Here is a 20,230-nt window from a genome sequence, read left to right as displayed (position 1 = left end):
CGTAAGCCTTGAGGTTGGCAGCGTCATAGCACCTGACCATTGTCACAGAGCGAGGGGCTGTGGTGGCCGGTGCCATGAAGACAGCCTGGAAGATAAGGATCCTGTCTTTGGGCTTGACCCAGTGTTCTTGGGGGAGCCAGTGGGAAGAGAGGAGGCCATGTGCTCTCAGGCTGGGGTTGCTGAGGAGATGGGCTATCGGGGCTGGCCTGAGGGGTGGGTGATCAGGGGTGACAAATCAGCACATCTTTGGGCAAGGCGGGGGCAGGGGGGCACCACATCACTAGGCTCGTCTGCCTTTTTTGCTCTGCTGATTCAGGAGGGAGGGGGGTGAAAACGGGGTAGAAGAACACCCAGGGCCAGCTCTGTGGGCTGCTGCATTCTTGACTCACTGAGGGTTTTCTGGTGTTCAGGAGCTCAGACCTAGGTCTAATGAACTGCATGAATCCTGCAGCCTGCAGGTCCCAAGCGTGCTCCAGTCTCCATGCACAGAGCAAAATTGGATTGGGGAGATCTTGTTTGGAGCTTTCCCCTCTGTCTTCAGCAGCTGTGCTGGCTGCGGTGCCTGGAGCCGTTTGAAGTGCACCTCTGCTGTTTTATTCCACTTGCTCTTCAACAAGAGTCCACTGGGAAAACGGCAATGAACTCCCAGGCCTGCATTCTACTCAACAGCTGCAGCTCTGCTTGTGTTCCGGGGCAAGGCACCAAAGTCTTTGTCAGTTTTTCTTCCACTAGAAACTGCCGTTGGAACTCAAAAGATTTTTGCCGGTTGGCATTATCCAGATTACGGCTCTTTTGCTTTCTAGAGCAGGAGAATCTGCCTGCTAGACAGTGTCTTATGGATGGGCACTAAGGAATCAGGACAGTGGTACTTGTCTGGCTTCAGATGGCACCAGAAACCTCACGTGATCACTAGTGAGAAATATTGTGCATGGATGTTCCAGTGATTTCTCATTAGAACCAGGTTTCATTTGCACTTGCCCACCTCCTGATTTGATTTTCACCAATGTTTGTGCAACCGGGGTTTTATTCACAAGAATATCTAGGGAAAGTAAATTTGGGGGTTGTAACCCAGATTGCTTTCAACATGAAATCCAGTTTGTTCGGGGCAGAAGTGGATGGACTGTTTATAAAGATTAAGTCATCCAATCAGGGAAGAGACACAGTACCATGTGACAGTCACACAGCTCAGAGAGCGAGCCAGCCATTCCTGAGATTTGTTCACCCAAACCACTGGTGGAGATATTTCAAACATGCCCCAGCTTTGCTCATGTTGAGTGAAATCACTGGCAAAATGCCCATTGTTTTCAGTGGATCAGGTTTGTAAAAATTGTAGTTTGTTTGCAGAAAATTAGTGACTAGGAAAATGGACTAAATTCTCCCACATGATTCTCCCAGCTCTGTTCATGACCCTGGAGGGGTGTACACATTCGGATTAGCAATGGGAACTGGAACACACCTGTCAAAACTAGGTTCTCTAGACAAAATCTGAGTGGGTGGCAACCTTCCCACCCAATATGTGTGGGCTGTATGAACATTCATGACTGTTCAGTCATCGGGCTCATGTAATAAGTAGGTTAGCCATAGTCTGGGCTTACCCAGATGGGTGGAGAATATTTTTACAGCAGAAAGATCTTAATAACTGTGAATGAGGCATAGCTAAGTAGACAGGGTTGATCAGGTGATTTACTGAAGCTAGCTAGGTGGGGCCATTTTCCCTACATATTTATACACTTTATTTTCTGGGATTGTTTCTAATGAATCAAATTAAGAATTATGGAGCCCACTTGAACTTTGTCTCCTAGGGTGGGCGGTAACTGAAACACTCACTGAACATTTGCTGTCCCTGATCGTTCATTTCCTTAAAGAGAAGGCGTGCCCCTTCTTGCTCTGTGTGTGCGATAGCTCGTCTGGCATCAAACACGCCAGGTGGAAATTGCACTCCTCCTGGGGCCAGAGGGGAAAGGAATGAAAAGGATGGGAAGCATTCAGAAAGGCTTCACTAAGATCCAGCCCTACTGTACTTCCTCGTCAGCCAGCCAACCTCTTGATCTACAGTGACAGGGCTAGATTCTCCATCCCAGCTGTGCCCAGCCTGGGAATGTCAGCTGGCTGGTGTGGACATCTAGGAGTGGACAGTGTTTCACGGAGCACCATGTTCCCACACTAAGGTATCAGTTTGTTTATACAACTGTCTTGGCAAATGGAGGGGTCTCCTGGTTGCCAGGCAATCATAGGCCAGTGATACCCAGGCCCTGGGAAACCCTGAATGCTACAGAAAGATGGGCAACAGGGATTCTATGGGATGGTCTGTATAGGTTTCAGTCCATCAAATGAGTGGCAGGTAGGGTCAAGCCACAGATCACACCATCACCGATCTAGGGTAGGTGAGGCCAACAGTAGGAATTCTTGTTTAGGCCTAAACCAGTTTTCCAAATTGAGATTAACTTTTTGTTCCACAAATTTTCATGAACCAACAAACAGGGGGTAGGGGTGGGGGTGGGACTGGTTCAGGTCACTGAAACATTTCCTTTGAATATATTTGAAATGTTTCAGTTTTGACCTCTTTTTCTTTAACTTTAACTTTTTTTTATTTAGAAATTTTACTTACTTTATACTAAAGTCATTTCAAAACAGAAACCTGAAACTTTTCATTTCAAAGGAGTCAAGATGGAATGTCTTGACAATTTTGAAACGTTTTAGAAGGATTTTTTTCAAGTCAGGAAATTCATCAAACCAACCTTTTCCCATGAACAATTTCAATAAATCTGCATTTAATGGCAACCAAACTTGTAATCGCATCGAAAACAGATATCAAATTAGATTGACAGGCTCTATTTTCCATAATCGCAGGGTGATTTGCATTAATTACATTACCCTCCTTTCATTCTTTATTAATCTTCCCATTCACCTCTGGCCACACTAACCTGTGTTTTCCCAAAGCCACGTCTGAGTGTATGTTGTGGGCAGGGGAGGATAACATCTCCACTGGCCCTGTCTCCTTTGCTTTTTGACTGCCCACTCGCTTGGAGCTAGGTGTGGGCTGAGCGATGGTGCTGGGCACTGTGTGTGTGTAGTAGGACCATTATGACGGCTCTGATATTTCCATGTCAGTTGTCCATTTTTCTGCTACATTGTACAATGTGCTAGTGAGGCCATAAGAATGATTCATTCCGCTCACAACCCAGTATCCACCGCACATGGCAGGTATTTTGAATGAAGTTCTGTAGGAAAAGAGAGAAGAGATTGTTGTAGGATCTCTACATGTATTACGCTGGATTTGAGGGTGAGGTTGCGCTACATTCATAGCTATAGAGAGTCCTGACTTTAACTCTTACAAGTTAGAGATATGAATTAACGATCTTAAAGCTGGCTACAAATACACTGAAACAGAACAGCAGCTGGTAAGAGTTTAGGCTATTCAGTAGCAATTGAAAGAAAAATTGTCAGGTTAAACTGATATCCAGTTTCATTTGCAATCAGTTTCACTTTCAGGGTCTTAGCGCTGCAATGTTTGGGTTGTAAACACTGCCAGGAAACTCTTTTCACTGGAATTGTTTTACAAGTAGCAAACGTTGCTAGTGTTCTTAAATTCTCCAAGAGCTTATTCTTCTAAAACCTACATTTAGGACCAAATACGAGTTGGTAGTGTTCCTTTAACAGGATATATAATATTTAATTCAGAATTCTCCTGCTCACCTCAAGAGAAAAGTCCAAATTTCATTGGCATTTGCTGGATAAATTCTAGTTCCTTAAAGGGACATGGTTAAGTTAAATAGAATCATAGAATATCAAGGTTGGAAGGGACCTCAGGAGGTCATCTAGTCCAACCCCCTGCTCAAAGCAGGACCAATCCCCAGACAGTTTTTTGCCCCAGATCCCTAAATAGTCCCCCTCAAGGATTAAACTCACACTCCTGGGTTTAGCAGGCTAATGCTCAAACCACTGAGCTAGCCCTCCCGCCTAAGGCAAAAGTGTGATTTTAAAAATAATCTACTAGTGTTACAAGTGACGCCCACTCACTGCAACTAAAAGATCAAGGGAACGTGTTTCCGTTTTTCTGAATAAAGGGATTTCTTATTCTTCACAGTTGATCCCTTTGTGCATGTGGCAGCAAACCCTGTTGGTTCTGGTTCCAAGTTTACCCATGTATCATCCATTAGGCCCCAATCCTGCAAACTGTTCTGTGACCACACCATGAAGTTCGTCACTCCCCCCAGGAAACTGATTGTAAAAAGATCACAGAGGGCTGGTCTACACTGGGGGGGGGGGGGAATCGATCTAAGATACGCAACTTCAGCTACGCGTAGCTGAGGTCGAAGTATCTTAGATCGAATTACCTGGGGTCCACACGGCGTGGGATCGATGGCCACGGCTCCCCCGTTGACTGCGCTACCGCGACTCACTCCGGTGGAGTTCCAGAGTTGACAGTGAGCGCATTCGGGGAGCGATATATCGCGTCTTAACGAGACGCGATATATCGATCCCGGATAAATCGATTGCTACCCACCGATACGGCGGGTAGTGAAGACGTACCCAGAGATGCATCAGGGGAACTAGGACAGGTGTGATAGCTCAGACTATGAACTCATTTTTATTCAAACTGACTAGCTCGCGAGTTTATTTATCTGGATTTATACAGCTGATGGTGTCCTTTTTAATACTAAAATAGTCTTGTCATTAAGGCCCTTCTTGAATTGCGGGATGATTGTCAAATAATGGTGGCTAAATTGCAAACACAACATGGAAAATTTTGGAAAAGTAATAATGGACATTAATTGTGGTAATTCGGAAAAGCCAGAAAAGACCTATTTGTTTAAGAAAAATTTGATGGAACAATATAAACACTCAAATATTATGTTATGCCTGCTTTTTTTTTTTTTGATAACCAGACATTTTGATGCAATTATATCACAGTCATTAATGTGTGGGGTTGACAGCAGGACCCCGGCTTCCAGCTGCCCCGGGCTGACAGCAGAACACCCCCCATGTGTGGGGCTGACAGTGGGAACCCCACCGCCCCGGGATGACAACAGGAGCCATACGGCTGACAAAATTGCAGCAGAAGCCTAATATTGTGGGAGCCACAATATTGCCAATTAAGTAGGACCTTACTTATCATGCAGTCATCAGAATCAGCAACATTGGTGATAAAAATTGGCTCCTATAAACTAAATATAAGGGGGAGTGAAAGAGGTCAGCAGTAAGGATTGGATCGTTGGCGTAGCTCTCTCGAAAAGCGTCTCTGGTTTACACCACTGAAGATCTGAGCCTAAGAATTAAAATAAGTAACACACAGGGCAGCATGCCGTTTTCAGCCAATCTCCTCCTTTGGAGTTTTCACCGCATGTTTGCAGTAGCAGCTGCATGGTTAAGGAGGTCACAGCCGGGGCAGATCAGACATAAATATCAGCACTAACAGCACTCCGGCTTGCAATCAGGGTGCGGAGACCAAAGTCAGGATGGGCTTTGAAGCTGAAGTGCAGTGACCATTTCACAATGCCTCTCAGGAACGGGACTTTAAATAGAAAATAAAATACGTGGCTGTTTGTTTTCCGCTATTCCCCTCAGAGCCAGGAGCAAGAGGCCCCACTAGAGCGATCAAAGACTCTGAGGGAGACTTGAGGAGCGTCCGAACACAGCACGTTGTCTGGGGCTGAACAAACTTGTGGAGCAAAGCCGGTGGGAGCTGGCTGTCACTTGGCTTTATTTCCTGACTCCAGCGAATAAGGTCTGCTTTCAGTGGGATGAAAATGTCTCAGTCTTTACACCTGAGCAACTGGACTATCCATGACTGTGTTAGAGAAACGTCTCTGATATAAGTTAGGACCCTGCTCTTTCTTTCAGTCCCCACCATCCCTCCTGGGCTTTCCCCCTCTGTTTCCTTTGAACAGTTTGCATGGTACTGGCTAACTTCCCGCTGCTGCTGCCTGGGTGTGCTAAGGTGGAGGGAAGGATGCTGGGAAGACTTATCCAGCCATTGTTGAGCTTGGAAAATAGACGATATTTTACTGACAAAAAATACCCACTGTGTTATTCAACCTCAGCGAAGAATAAGTGTGTGAAGGAGGGCCAAATAAAGCAGCTCTGTGATGCTCCTAGGGTGAGGAAGGATGGAAGCAGCTGGCTTTCTTTACCTTGGCGCAGTGAACTAGAAAGCAGGACACGAGCCAACAGAAGATCTCTCTGAGGAGTAGGCCCAGAATGCAGGAACGAGACCCAGGCTGGGGTTTTCAAAGCAGCCTATGACAGTCAGATGTCCAACTCCAAGGCAAATCAGTGGGAGATGCGTTCCTCTTAATGAATCCCAGCCTTCATGGAATGAGAGCACATCCCTGCAACCTACCTGAAAATCCGAGGTGTGGGGAGAGAGTGCATGGCTTGCAATGGCCTAGAAGTTTGTGGAGTACTTTGGATGAGACCGTTACCTCAGACCAGTGCCCAAAGGCAGTTCCCTAGGAGACACAGCACAGGTGGTTTGGACCAATAGCAGGAGGAGAAGGCTCTAATCCAGTTCGCTTCACACAACTTTAAATCTAACGGTGACTCGGGAAAAGTGAGGCACAGAGGAGATACTGGCATAGCATCTGACTGACTCTGCTCATCATGGCAGACAAGGGGGGTGAGGTAATATCTTGGACTGGACTGAGAGGGACAAGCTTTCGAGCCACACAAGAACTCAATGTGGCTCGAAAGCTTGTCTCTCTCACCAGCAGAAGTTGGTCCAATACAAGATATTACCTCACCCACCTTGTCTCTCTAATATCCAGGTACCATCACAGCTACAACCACTCTGATCATCATGGAAGATACATTCTGATTTGGGGTTTCTCAGAGTTACTTGCCTGTAGAATTCCTCCTCCTGAGCGGGGAAGAGAGCATGCTGGTCCAGGGTATGGCCACAGGGTGTCCATTTTAGATACTGCAATTTTTGGTGTCTATCAAGCTATTAGAGTTGTTTTGAAGGCTTCATACCTCTGTCTGCCTGTAGGGCTGTGATGTTGTCTTTGTAGCAGAGAAGATTGTGCAAGAATCCTGGGACTTGCAGATCTTCAAAAGGAATATACACTGCTCACCTGTGCTTTCCCTGAGCAACCTGCCCTATCATTGCAAAATTCCAAATCTCGCTTTGAAGGACTGCTATTTTTCCTACTGCAGCTAGTCCTAAAGCAGCAACACTGTTTAATGTGTAAAGGTATCCAGGTATGTATTCTCCCTGTGCATATGTAGGGAAGCCTTGATTTCTAGCATGAGATTTTGATTGCCCGTGTTCATGCCACGTATGGTATATCGATCAGTGTGCAAAAAATAGGGGGAAAGTCATGTTGCTTGATCATTTTAGGACTGTACAACGTCTCTGGTACCCATATATGAGAAGGTACCCAAGTCTTCAGAACATCTGCATATAAGAAGTAGGAAGGCATATTTGATCATCTGATGTATTCTGATGTTCCAGGGTATGCTTAGTTTAGTTATCCTCTCATCTAAGTAATATGGATGAATTGTAAAGTTTTCAAAAACAACGAAGGGTCCAATCTTCCATTGACCTCAGTGGTGCAGGCTCAGGCCCTATGCGACTTCGGAGTGTAAGTCATAGTGGGACGTAGGAGGCTGTGGCCCAGATTTTTAAAAGTAGTTGGGTACTGGTCCACTCAGCGCTGTCAGGCCTAAGGCCCAGATCCTCAAAAGTGCCTAAGTCCAAACGGAAGCCATGGGAGTTAGGCACCAACATAATTTGGAGGATCTGAGCCTTTGGTACTTTTAAAAATATTACCCAAAAAAATTCATGGCTTTCTCAAACTCAGTCATTGCATGTTAAACCTATACTCAGGCTCTTAGAAAGGAATTTTACAAAGCAGAATTATATATATTTAACCCCCCCACACACGCACACCAGCGACTAGCCACCCTCATCAATGTCAATAATCAAACAGAATTTTTCAGTCATGTCTTAGTTCTAGAATATGGCTGACTGGACGTCACTGGCCCACGTACTGAAATAAAAACCACTCCAAAGTTACTGTAAATGGCCCAATTCATGCTGAGAAATACAGATAACTTGTCATTCAAACTGCTCCTGCAGCCTCCCTGCACCCCTGCTGTCCATTCTGCATGGCGTTTTTTCCCAGTGAGAAATGGGTCAGCCACATTTAGGGGTGAAAGGGGCTGATGGAATGAAGGTCACCCTGGTGCATCCCCTTTCCATCAGGTCTGGTGCTGCAGGTAAGCCTGTGTCTCACTTCCCTTCACCCAAGTGATGAACAAGTCCAGACTGACAGTGTTTAATTAGACTCGCTTTCCGTAAAGCCACGCTCTGTCAAGTACATCTAGGGCTATTCACCATTTCAGTCTTCGTCCCTCCGGCTCCTTCAGGAGACCTTCTTGTCCTGCACCTGAAAAGAGTCTCTGGTCTGCGCAGCCTTCCCTGTTCCTTTTAGGGGTTATCCCTTTTCAGCCCCTCCTTAAGCCAGAATCCCTGGCTCTCCTCTGTGGACTTGGGCTGTATTGGTTGGTGGTGCCACTCTTTCTTCTTACCCAGGAGCTGAGTTCTCGGTTAGCCAGCTCTGGGGCCTCTACCGGTTTCTCCCCTAGCTGGCCTCTTTTCCTCAATTACCCTTTAGGCTGCTCGGCAGCCCACCCTTTCCCTGTGGGTATCTCCTGGGGTCTGTCCTGCTGTAACAGAGGAGGTAGCCTTTATGCTGGTCCCCAATTGATTGGGGGAGAGGGGAGCCTTGCTCTACCCTCTCTCCAAGGCTCCTGGCCCTTAAAGATATAGCAACAGGATTATCTTCCCAAGCACCACTCGTTCCTGGGACAACTTCCTCTCTGTCCATATCCCCCTTTGATCCTTCTATATATAGATATTGGACCTTTCAAACTCTTAAAGGGCCATCCATATTTCAGGATGGGCTGACTGCTAGGAGCTCAAATAACTGGTTTAAATTCGGTAGAAGCAACGTTCGCCCCAGCGCAGAGGTGGCTTTTCTGTGCGCTGCTGCATGGGCCTTGTGCTGGTTCTTGTGCACAGAACTGGAATGGCTGGTAGGTGGGGGCCAATTCTGCAGAAAGAAGCTGCTACCTAAGGAGTATTATCCCCTTTTGCTGGACTTGTGGCCCAATGCAAATGAGAAGCCCTAATATTTTTATGTAGCAGGTTTATAGTCAATAGATTTGTAAATAGGAATATTTAAATTTGACAACGGGTCTGGTCCTGCTCCACCAAAGAGAAGTGGAGTTTTGCTATTGACTTGGGTGGCAGAAGGATCAGGACTGATGTGATGAAGGTGTTTTCTGAAATGAGCAGCAGTTTGGAGTCCTGCTGTTTAATTTCTAACACATAACAGGGAGGCTGGTGGAGCATTGAGTGCTGAGAACTAGAGATGGGCATAAATCTGAACCGCTGAACTCAGGCTGAAGTTCCTATCTCAATGTGAATGCGATTGCTGGCTCTTTGTGGTGCTTGAATTCCCAAGTGATGTGCCTCTCAGAGAGATTGTAGGTAGGCATATAATCGGCTGAACGGCAAGTGAAAAGACAGTTGCTCCAGGGCTTTGGGGACATTTGGCTCTGAGTCCAACTCAGGATCCTAAGTTGGTGATTGTGCCCAGCTCAAATCAGAACCAAACTCTGCCTGTGTAACTGGGTTTGTCTCTATTTGAAAAATATGGACTCCCTTATGGGAATCAAATTTAGATTAATTCCCAGCCATATTCAGCAGCATCACGTACCGGGGCTTTGCTAGGGAAGTGTTTGGATAAAGACCTCCAGCAGAAGAGCAGTTCTTTGATGCTCCGGCTCTCCAGCAGTGAACTGGCTCGTTCCACGATGGACAAAAGCCAGCCAAAAGATCATTTACCCACTTTGTAATTTTAGTGAGTTGCCGTAGAGATTTATGGAACGAGGCCTCAAGTCTCCGTGTTTCTGGGTGCAGTTGTGCACATGTTGCCACTGCCAGCAGGGTCTGAGACACAGGAGATCTGACCAAAAAAAAAAAGGAAACGTCATTTCTTGTCTCAGTCACATGACCTGGGTCAGCATTCCCAAGGCTCATGCCCTTGTCCCATGCCAGGAGTCAATAGCCACTGACTCCACGTGCTACTGTTACGTGCACAATTAGCAGTGGGTGCAAACACTACTCTATAGGCATCGAAGTACCTGAGTGCTGGACACGGAAATGTGCAGTGGGTGGTGGCTGTGTCCACAATTAACTGTAGGGGGCGCCATTTTGTGCCTGGACAAATGGGAACCACTTGGGGTGGTGTGAAAAGGCCACCATGTTTGCGCAGGAGGGTGCTGAAGTTCATGAATCTGCTCCAACCTATGCCAGGTACAGCAGGCCTTTGTGATCACTCTGCTGGCCAGGGAGCAGCAGAGTGCACCTTGCTCCGACTCTGCTCTTTCCAGCCCCATCACTCTCTCTCGCCCCACCCCAGCTGGACTTGATGTGCCCTCTGCACTGGGAAGGGGGCCAGCCCAGAATTCTCCCCCACTAGGGGAATCCCCCATTGTTCTTTGAGAACAGTTTCAAGGTGGCTTTGTGCTGCTCCACCAGAGCAGAGTGACCTTGGCGGGGCCTGGTGTTTGGTCTGGGCCGTACAATGTACATATTCTGTAAGGCAGTGGCTCTCAAACTTTTGTCCTGGTGACCCCTTTCACATAGCAAGCCTCTGAGTGCGACCCCCCCCCCTTATAAATTAAAAACACTTTTTTATATATTTAAACACCATTATAAATGCTGGAGGCATTTGGGGTGGAGGCTGACAGCTCGTGATCCCCCCATGTAATAACCTCGCGACCCCCTAAGGGGTCCCGGCCCCCAGTTTGAGAACCCCTGCTGTAAAGCTTATGAAAACCAGTCCCGGGTAAGTTCACACTGCTCCCAGCCCAGTCGGACCTATGGCTTGGCATTTCAGGGCACCGTTCTGATGGAAATCGATAGGCAGCAGGTTTAAAACAAACATAAGGCAGTGCTTCTTCACAGAATGCACCATCAACCTGTGGAACTTGTTGAGGGGGGATGCTGTGAAGGCCAAGACTGAACGTGGGTTCAAAAAAGAATGATCAGATAAATTCATGGAAGATAGAACCATTAATGGCTATTAGCCAAGATGCTCAGGGTTGCAACCCTATGCTCTGGGTGTCCCTATGCCTCTAACTGCTGGAAGCTGGGACTGGACGACAGGGGATGGATCACTCGATAATTGCCCTGTTCTGTTCATTCCCTTTGAAGCATCTGGCACCAGCCGCTGTTGGAAGACAGGATACTGGGCTAGAAGGAACATTGGTTTGACCCAATATGGCCGCTCTCATGTTTTTAACAAGTGCTTTTTGCTGGTAGGACAGGAACTTCTCACTGAAGCTTGCTCATGCATGATGGCCGGACACTAGGGGGGTCACCCTGCCATTGCTCAGGGGTAAAAGTAATGACATCATAGACCTGCCCCTCCCCCCGGCCTCATTTTTTCCAGGGGATGGGTCTAAAGCTCTCATAGCTGGGGCAGCAACTACTGAGTCCTGTGTTTCTAAAAATACCCCCTGGATTGTTCTGTGGTGCAGATCACGGAGAAGCAAGATTATGCAGGCCGTGCAGGTTAAAAAGAGGTTACTGCAGTACGCCCTGTCCCGCACGCCATGCGTATCACAGCTGGGCTGGTTATGCCACAGTAGTTAATGTTGTATCAATGTCTCCACCTTAATCCCCGACATTGAAGAGTTTATAACTTGGCCATAAAAATTCACTCGGGGCTATGCTTTTAACACGTCTCATTCAAAAAATGGCTTTTTTTTTTTAATACCCAAAGCTCTCAAGCTACAGTGTATCAGCCCAGAATGGGGACCTAGTGCCTTTGGAGAACTCATTTAGAAAAGCGGCTTCTCTAGATCCATAATAGTAACTTCTTCTGCATAAAATTCATAAGGACTTTCAGTCTGGGGATGAGCGCACACGAGTCCTCGTCACTGACCCAGCAGTGGCTCTGCGCCAATAATCTTCTTACTCTATTCAAATACTAATTGATATGCTAAGCTGCTAACGGCTCCTTGAGATTATTGCGAGCCATAATATCAAGAAGAACCCAGCCATCCCTATGGCCCAACAATGCACTCACTATGTGAAATTCGGGACCCACCCTTTAGTCGTAGAACCACATAGTTTCACCAGACTAATGCACATCCGTCCTTTGGAGACTAACGTGTTGTGTGCCGCAGGCAGAGAACCGGAGGGACTGAGGCGCACCAGTGCCCGAGGTTTCCGCAGTGGCAGGGAATGAGACGTACTTTGTTGTGCTAGCGGGAAACCCAATGCTTGGACACAATAGCAAAAACTAAGAACATTTGCCAAGCAGGGGCATCTAAAGGCTATGGATGCTGATACAAAGGGTGGGTGACAGAAGTGGGGGTGAGGTGGTAGGAGCCCATGAAGCCGGTGGTTTTCTCTCTACATGGCTCCTGGAAAAGGTTTCCTATAGAGGAGAATATTCTGCCACTGAGGCCACAGTAAGTACAGACGGTCTAGCAGTGGGATGAACATGGAGCTGAGCATCAGGCCATGTAGGTTCTGTCACTGACTTTGCTGTGCCACTTTGGTCAAATCACAGAACCTCCCCGACCTTCGCTTATATTCTGTATGGAAAACAAAGATAATAGGTCAGATTTTGGCCCTGGTCTAACAAGCTGGTATTCCTCTGGTCTGGGGGAACCCCTGGGTGGCACAGAGCTAGTTAGTGCTGGCTCCAGTTCACTCCTCCTGGGTTGAGGGGCGTGTCCAAAGTCCGGCTGTGCTCCAGCAATCCCTGTCTGGTGTCACAGACCTTTGGGGGCCAGGCCCAGCTGCACAAGTTAGAGCAACCATCAGATGTCTCTACCTTGTGCCAAGGGCTGAACTGGGTAAGGAATCAGGGTGGCGTAAACTACCCTGGTCTCCCACTGCAAGCCCCAGCAACTGCAGCAGACCTAGGGAGCTGGAGATCATGCTACTTTGTAAAGCCAAGATCTATAGATGAAAACTTCTGTGTAAGCACCAAGTACTATTATTAATTACCCCGGGAGGTGGGGGGGAGTAATGCAACCTCCCTGTAATCACTGGGGACCGAAAGAAGAAAGCCAGTGATCCAGAAATGTATGTTTAACAATCTGTAGGCAAGGTATAAATCAGGGGAACAGTGGTTTATGGAAATAAATCCAATCCCCTGCCAAATGTGGTAACAGCAGAGAACAAAACAAGGTCATTAGAACCACTGAATACAGCCCCTGATGTATCTGTCATCAGTTATAGCTCCTAGCATTTGCTAGACTTTGTTTATGCTACGGTCCCTTCTCATATGAAGTGGTGAAATTAATCAAAAGTCCCTCCTAGCAGCCTAAGCTCAAATGATTTAAGGTGAGTTCTGTTTAATAGATCTTCGTTTGGCCCAACATCCTTGAACTGTGGTGAACAAACAGTGCATGGAAAAAATGTTTACTATAGACAGAGCCCTCCTTCTGCCCCCCCCCCCCCCCCCCGCTGTGAATCACGCCTGCCAGGAGCAAGGGGTCAGACAAATAACAAAGGGCCCGAAGAGCAGAGCTGGTGCCTACTCTAGCAAAGAGACCGCCTCAGGGTATTGAAATGATTTCAGCCCAAGGGTCAGTCTAGCAGATGAGCTACAGACAAAGGACACGGGGCTGCTCCCGAACTGCGTGCAAGTGAACATGCCAAAGTCTCCTGTGTGGGACTGAGGGGATTGGACACAGAGAAACATTGAGGCTGGGACTTTCAAAGGAGCCAAGGGAAGTTAGGCACCAAACCCCACTGCATTTCAATGGGAGTTGGGCACCTAACTTCCTTTGATAATCCTGGATTAACGGTCTAATCCTGGATCCTTTGAAATCAATGGGAGAGCTCTCATTAACTTCAGTGGGCACAAGACTTGGCCCTAAAACATGACAATCCTGAACTAGCATCACCAGAACCTCTTCTAAGGCAACATTCCTAAGTCTGGACTGGCGGTGGATGGTGGAGAAACGCCTAGAGACATTTCTAACTTCATCAGGTTCAGTTCTTGGATCCCAGTCAGAAAAGACCCACACCTGTCACTGGTTTTTAAGCAGAACTCTCGGTGGATTTCAGTAAGAGGCTCTTCTTGAAAACGAATGGCCCACAAATTGCCAGGTGGTTCTCTCTGCGTTCCTTTTAGTGTATCAAAAAAGCAAAGGGTTTCTGATGACCTGCTCGCTGGCTTTTTCCATGAGTCCCTGGTTGCCCTTCACCATCTGCAGTCAGCACAGACAGGCGTCAACAGCTTTTTCCATTATAAATGAGCAAGAAATGAAAGATTAAAGGATGCCTGACTCAGGAGGTGTTTATCTTCCCTTCAAAGGCTGCTGGGTCCAAACACAAGGACATACCTGCTTGCTTGGGGGAAAACATCGCATTAAACAACCCTCTCCATGAAGGGTTGTGTCTGTGACGTGAGGAAATGACAGCACTGCATCCAGCAGGAGGATTGTGACCATCCCTAGTGTTTAATCACAGGACAGCAAAGTGCTTCTCAAAGCTGGCTAAGAATTGTTATCCGTGTTTTAGAGAAGGGGAAACTGAGGCACAAAGCCATTAAGAGAGTTGGCCAAGCCAGGAGCAGGGGTCACGAATAGAACCTAGGTCTTCTGAGGCCCAGTCCCCTGCTCTAACAACACTTCATTATAGGGCAGCTGAGGTTTTCCCCTCTCTTTCCCTGGTGCCGTGCCCAGTCTGCAGAGGATGGGAGTCTGTTACAGCCCTTGATGGAGATGCTGGGTCTTTAGCTCAGGCCATAGAGCCATGCTTTCAGCTCTGGAGGTCCCCAAGGGGCTGGCCAAGATGGCAGTCCTCCTGCTAGCAGGACCCAGGTGACAGTGGCTGATTACGGCGTTAGTGTAAATAGGGAGTGACTCCACTGCAGGGAATGGGGCAGCCTGGGCAGGGAGAGGAGCAGAAAAGCCACGTGATCTGGCTGTGTCCCCCCCACCCCCTTGCTGCGTGCTGGCACTCGCAGGCGTTTCAGGGAGGCGTGGAGAATGCTCATGGAACCGGCTCTCAATGGCCCTTCTTCCATCGCTCAGCCCGGCAGCTCGTCGACATTGGCCCTGACAATCCCACTTCAGTGAAATGCGCCCTCAGCCCCAGAGCAGAGTGCCGTGTCGTGGGCGGCTAGCGGCAGCAGCTGTGAGGGGATGAAAGGGATGGTTTGTCCACTGCTCTCGAGCTGGGTCAGGAAGGCTGGCCGAAGGGAAGCCAGCTCTTTCGCTTTGTTTTCACTGTGCTTTCAAACAAATCTGCCCCTCCCCTGGCATGTTTCCACCCCCAGCTGTTTGGTGCAGCTCCCTGGATCTCTGCCAAGCTCGCCCCCAGCCTCTGAGCCTCTCTTTTATCCTGTTTTCCATCTGGATGAAGCTGCTCCCGCCAGCTCCTCCCCAAGAAGCAGGACACACCCTCGGTGTTGCCGAGCTGAACTTCAAGCTGCCCTGAAGCTGCTTGTCCGTCCCGACCCTACGGGGGAAATTCTTTCCTGGCTGCTTAAGTCTGAACCGTTGGAACGAGCCAGAGCTCGCGTTTCAGAGCGTTTGGAAGAGCTTCTTCTCTGGTTGCAGCGAAGTCAGCAGGGTGGGCTGAGTCCGTGCATGCACGACGCTCAGCGCTCTGCCAGCGACAGATTCTGGGGTCCTGGGAAAGTCAGTTAAGCCCAATGTTTTCAGCAGTGCCCCCTCTCTGAGTGCGCCCCAGCGCTCAGGATGACAGACCTCACTGCTTCCCTTCCCGAACGTGAGGCGCACTTCTTCCATGGCCTTTGCTGATTGAAAAGCGGAGGACAGCGTGGCTGGAAGCAGCCACCCAGGAAATAACTGCTGGGCCAGGACTAGGAGAATGTGCAGAGCATATGCAGCGCAGCGAACATGGCCATGAAGCCCCCCCACACACACACACCCCATGTGCAAATGGCCCATACCATCCTGATGTGGTAGCACTTCCCAGCCCCTCTGAGCTCCCTTTGCTCTGCAGGGAGTGCACAAGGCCCAGGCCATGGAGAATCAGGCCTCTGGTGTTTATCCCACAGTGACAAGGCACTTTTGAATCTGCTGTTTCAACCGCATGGTTCAAACCCTTCTCTTACCGCACCAGTGCGACACCATGGAAGTGAGCTTGGCCCTGTCTGACCACACAATGGACAGTTAATTCATTCAGAGCGGAACACTGGGATCGTCTGGGTTGATCTGCTCTGTGGCAGCGGGATTTGCTAGCCCTTGTGCTCCAATGCAGTTCACCAACAGGGAGCTGGAGCACGAGCTCACGTTCCTCTTTCAGCAAATGGATTTGTTCTGCGAGCAGATTGTAAATATGGCAGAAGGCCTGTGTCTCTATTTCTCGCCTTCCTGAAATCAGAGGGGATGGATTCGGAGGAGGAAAAAAGCCTTGAGACATGTCCGCATGGGACTGACCTGATGACACATCTCAGCCCTAACGAGAATGCAAAAATGCAACCTGAGTTCTCTTCCCGCCCAGCCTGCGTGAAGGGTGGCAGTAAGGCACCTCTCCTAGTGACTTTAGGAATGTGAGACTCCTGCAGATGTTTGGAGCAAGAAGCCAGCTGCCTCCCACATTCCCTAGATTGGCTCCTCGCTGGGAACATCTGGGCTACCTTTGACTCTTCACACCTCTCCTGCCCCCTCCCCACAAATCATCTTAGCTTTTTGATTTCAGTATCTTTCCGAACACATTAGAAGCTGATGCATCACCATCACAGGGTGTGTGTTAATTCATCACCCTGGCTTTAGTTCCCCACATTCCCCTTGGATGACCTGCAGTCACCTGCGCCGTTCATGTAAAGAGACCTGGGTTTGAGAGATTGGGGACTGTCTCCCCTTGCTTTGCAGTTAGCACATTCTCAACCTCCCTGAATAAAACCCTCCAGCGGATGTCAGTTGTTCTCTTTCTCGGCCTCTGGGCCAGATTCAGCCCTGCTGTGATGAGTGCAACTCCTTTTAAATCAAAGATCTCGCCTCCTGCATTCACCAGGGCAGAATTTGATCCAACACTTGTCTCTCTGAAGGGTGGGATTTTCCAAAGTGCTTAAGGAATTGAAGAGCAGAAGTCCCATTGGATGTGCTCCTAAATCCCCTAGGTGCTTGAAAAAGTACCACTCAAAATGAATAGCCTTCTTTAGATCAATGGGAGGATTTTTTTTCAGATACTGTTTCAAGGTCTCAGTACTTTGGAGGATCAGTACTTGACCTGCCTTATTTAGTTGTGGGTACCATGCATTCAGGCTATCTGGTCCCTTGCTGTGCTCGCATGGATCTAGGGAGGCTGAAAACGTGTGTGCTGATGCATGCATGGTCCCATTCTCCCATAGGCAGGCCGGGAAAAGTCTGTGCAGTTCAGGTCCTGGGGGCCCTGTGCCTCTCTCCTGCAGAAGTGGCAGGAGTCCATTCCCTCGGGCAAGGGGTCTTGTCAGAGACAAGGGGGCTTAACTCAAACACTCCACGCAGCCCCTGGAAAGCCTGTCTCCTGCAGGAGCAATGCGGCCAGTGCCCCCTCAGACCAGACTTTCCTAGGAACCTCCTAAGGACAGGCAAGAAAACCCCATCAGCAGGGCTGGTGCAAGGAAGTTTCGCGCCCTAGGCAAAACTTCCACCTTGCGCCACCCTCCCACCCAGCTAACCCAGCCCCCCACCCGGGGAGCCCGCAGCTAACCGCGCCCGGGGAGACACACACACCCACACACACTCCCGCGGAAGCTAACCCCGCCCGGGGAGACTCCTTTCCCCCCTCCCCCGCGGCAGCTAACCCCGCCTGGGGAGCCCGCCCCAGCTCACCTCTGCTCCGCCTCCTCCGCTGGGCACGCCGGCGCCGCTCTAATTCTCCTCCCCTCCCAGGCTTGCGGCGCTGATTGGAGGAGACTTAGAGCGGGGGCTGAGTGCTCAGCGGAGGAGGCAGAGTGGAGGTGATCTGGGGCGGGAAGCGGTTCCCTTGTGTGCCCCCCCCCATTACTGCGGGCGGCCCTCCCCGAGCCGCCCCTGCCCCCCTTTCCCCCCCCCCCGCTCACCTCCACTCCACTTCCTCGCCTGAGCGGGCTTTTAGGTGCCCCCAACCACTAGGCGCCCTAGGCGGCCGCCTAGTTTGCCTAAATGGTTGCACCGGCTCTGCCCATCAGTCACTACAGCCTGCCCTGCCTGCAGTAATTCACACGCTTTACTCCTTGGGTTTAGCAGAGACCAGCTGTCTCCATGCCTTGCCCCTGGCTATATCCCCTCCTCCCTGGCCAAGCTCCCTGGCTTGCCTCCTGTGCAGGGGATGCCTCTGGAGAAGGTGGCTCTCTGCCACTGGAGGAAGCCCCTGGCCCCAGGAATGTTCCCTTCCCCCATAGCCAGATCTGCTGGTTTAACCGCTCCTTCGCACTGCTGGGTACCGCCCCCATGCGAGGGTGATGCAGAATCGGCCACTGTCAAGTGCGGGTAGAATTTATACAGGCCCTACACAAGCAGCTGCTTCAGGCTGGCCCCCATCCTGCCTGCCGAACTCACCCGATCTCTCCCAGTGAAAGCCTGCTGTGAGGGACCTGCCTGTCTTTGTTAGAGTCTTGAACCGTGTATCCATTCAAGAAGGGTGTTGATAAATGGGAGAGGGTTCAGGGAAGAGCCATGAGAATGAGTGAAGGATTAGAAAACATGCCTTATGGAGATCGACTCAGGGACTTTGATCCATTAGCTGAACAAAGAGAAGGTTCAGGGGTGACTTGATCAGCGTCTGTATCTACCTACATGGGGAACAAATATTTGATGATAGGCTCTTCAACCTAGCAGAGAAAGGTTGAACACAATCTGGTGGCTGGAAGCTGAAGCTAAAAAATTCAGACTGGAAATAAGGTGTACATTTTTAACGGTAAGAGTAATTAACCGTTAACACAATTTACCATGGGTCATGGTGGAGTCTCCATCAATGACCATTTTTAAATCAAGATTGGGTGTTTTTCTAAGAGCTGTGATCTAGGAGTTATTTGGCAGAAGGTCTCTGGCCTGTGTCATACAGGAGGTCAGACCAGATAATCACAGTGGGCCTGTCTGGCCGTAGAATCGATGAATCAACCACTCAGGAGCTCTACTAGACTTTAGGGCCCAGAACCTCAAACCTATTTAGGTCCTAACGTCCACTGATTGGTCCTGCTTTGAGCAGGGGGTTGGACTAGATGACCTCCTGAGGTCCCTTCCAACCCTGATATTCTATGGTTCTAAGGTCCCAGGCTCCGTTAGTTGGCCTGAGAGCAGTGCCTGCTCCATCGGTTGTTCGGGGCTCTTTCACCAGAAGCAGGGACCCTTACAATGGTTAGTCTGTAAACATGGGTGATGATGCTTTGGCAGCAAAAGTAGGATTGTCGTTGTCTGCGTTACGAGATCTTAGTTCTCTAGAAATACCCAGCACAGCAGCAATGTCCTTTAAGGAAGGGTTGCACCTAGGGAGTGCAAGAACAGTGAGACCCCTCTAGGAGAAAGGAGGGAAGCTGTGTTTAATGATGAATTTAAGAAATAAGGCAAACTGGTTCCAGAAAACATGCATGACGTCCTCCTTATTCCGCTGCTGGGTCTCCCGGCTGACCTTTAATCTAACCTTGATGATCGCTATTGCAAGGTTTTTCTGAGTATAACAGAAGATGTGTTTCTTTGGATGCAGATTAAAGCTGAGTATTTTGTGGAGGGAGTCAATTTCAGTGCCTCCCAGTTATGCAAACAGATCAGTATTGTAAAGATCCACTAACGATGCAGCGGGGTAAAAATGAAAGGGCACAGGCAGAAGACAGGGTTTCAGTATGCAGCATTAAATGGCCTCTGTAAATTCCGCCGCCACACCTTGGGCTCTGATTTTGGTAGAGTGAAATTGAAACTGGCTTGCACTTGGATGCAGGGTTGCCAAATGTCTAATTGCATAAACTCAAACACTCTTGCCCTGCCCCCTGCCCCGCCCCTTCCCCAAGGCCCCACCCCGCCCCGCTCACTCCATCCCCCCTCCCTCCATTGCTCGCTCTCCCCCACCCTCATTCACTTTTACCAGGCTGGGGCAGGGGGTTGGGATGCGGGCTCTGGGCTGGGGCCGAGGGGTTCAGAGTGTGGGAGGGGGCTCCGGGCTGAGCCTGGGACAGGGGCTTGGAGTGCAGAAGGGGGTGCATGGTACAATCTCTGGGAGGGAGTTTGGGTGCTGGAGGGAGCTCCGGGCTGGGGCAGGGAG

At 49.2% G+C, this 20,230-nt stretch overlaps 1 protein-coding gene across 1 annotated transcript in view; it reads left to right on the top strand.

Moving 5' to 3' along the window:
- The window catches only part of FRMD6 (FERM domain containing 6), a 165,994-nt gene that overhangs the window by 26,105 nt on the left and 119,659 nt on the right, over nt 1-20,230 (top strand). The gene's annotated exons all lie outside the window — the stretch shown is intronic.

The sequence above is a fragment of the Malaclemys terrapin genome, chromosome 4, assembly GCF_027887155.1.
Source record: "Malaclemys terrapin pileata isolate rMalTer1 chromosome 4, rMalTer1.hap1, whole genome shotgun sequence".
NCBI classification, from domain to species: domain Eukaryota; kingdom Metazoa; phylum Chordata; order Testudines; family Emydidae; genus Malaclemys; species Malaclemys terrapin.
The sequence above is the reverse complement of the archived record's forward strand: the minus strand, read 5'-3'. Positions and strand labels throughout refer to the sequence as shown.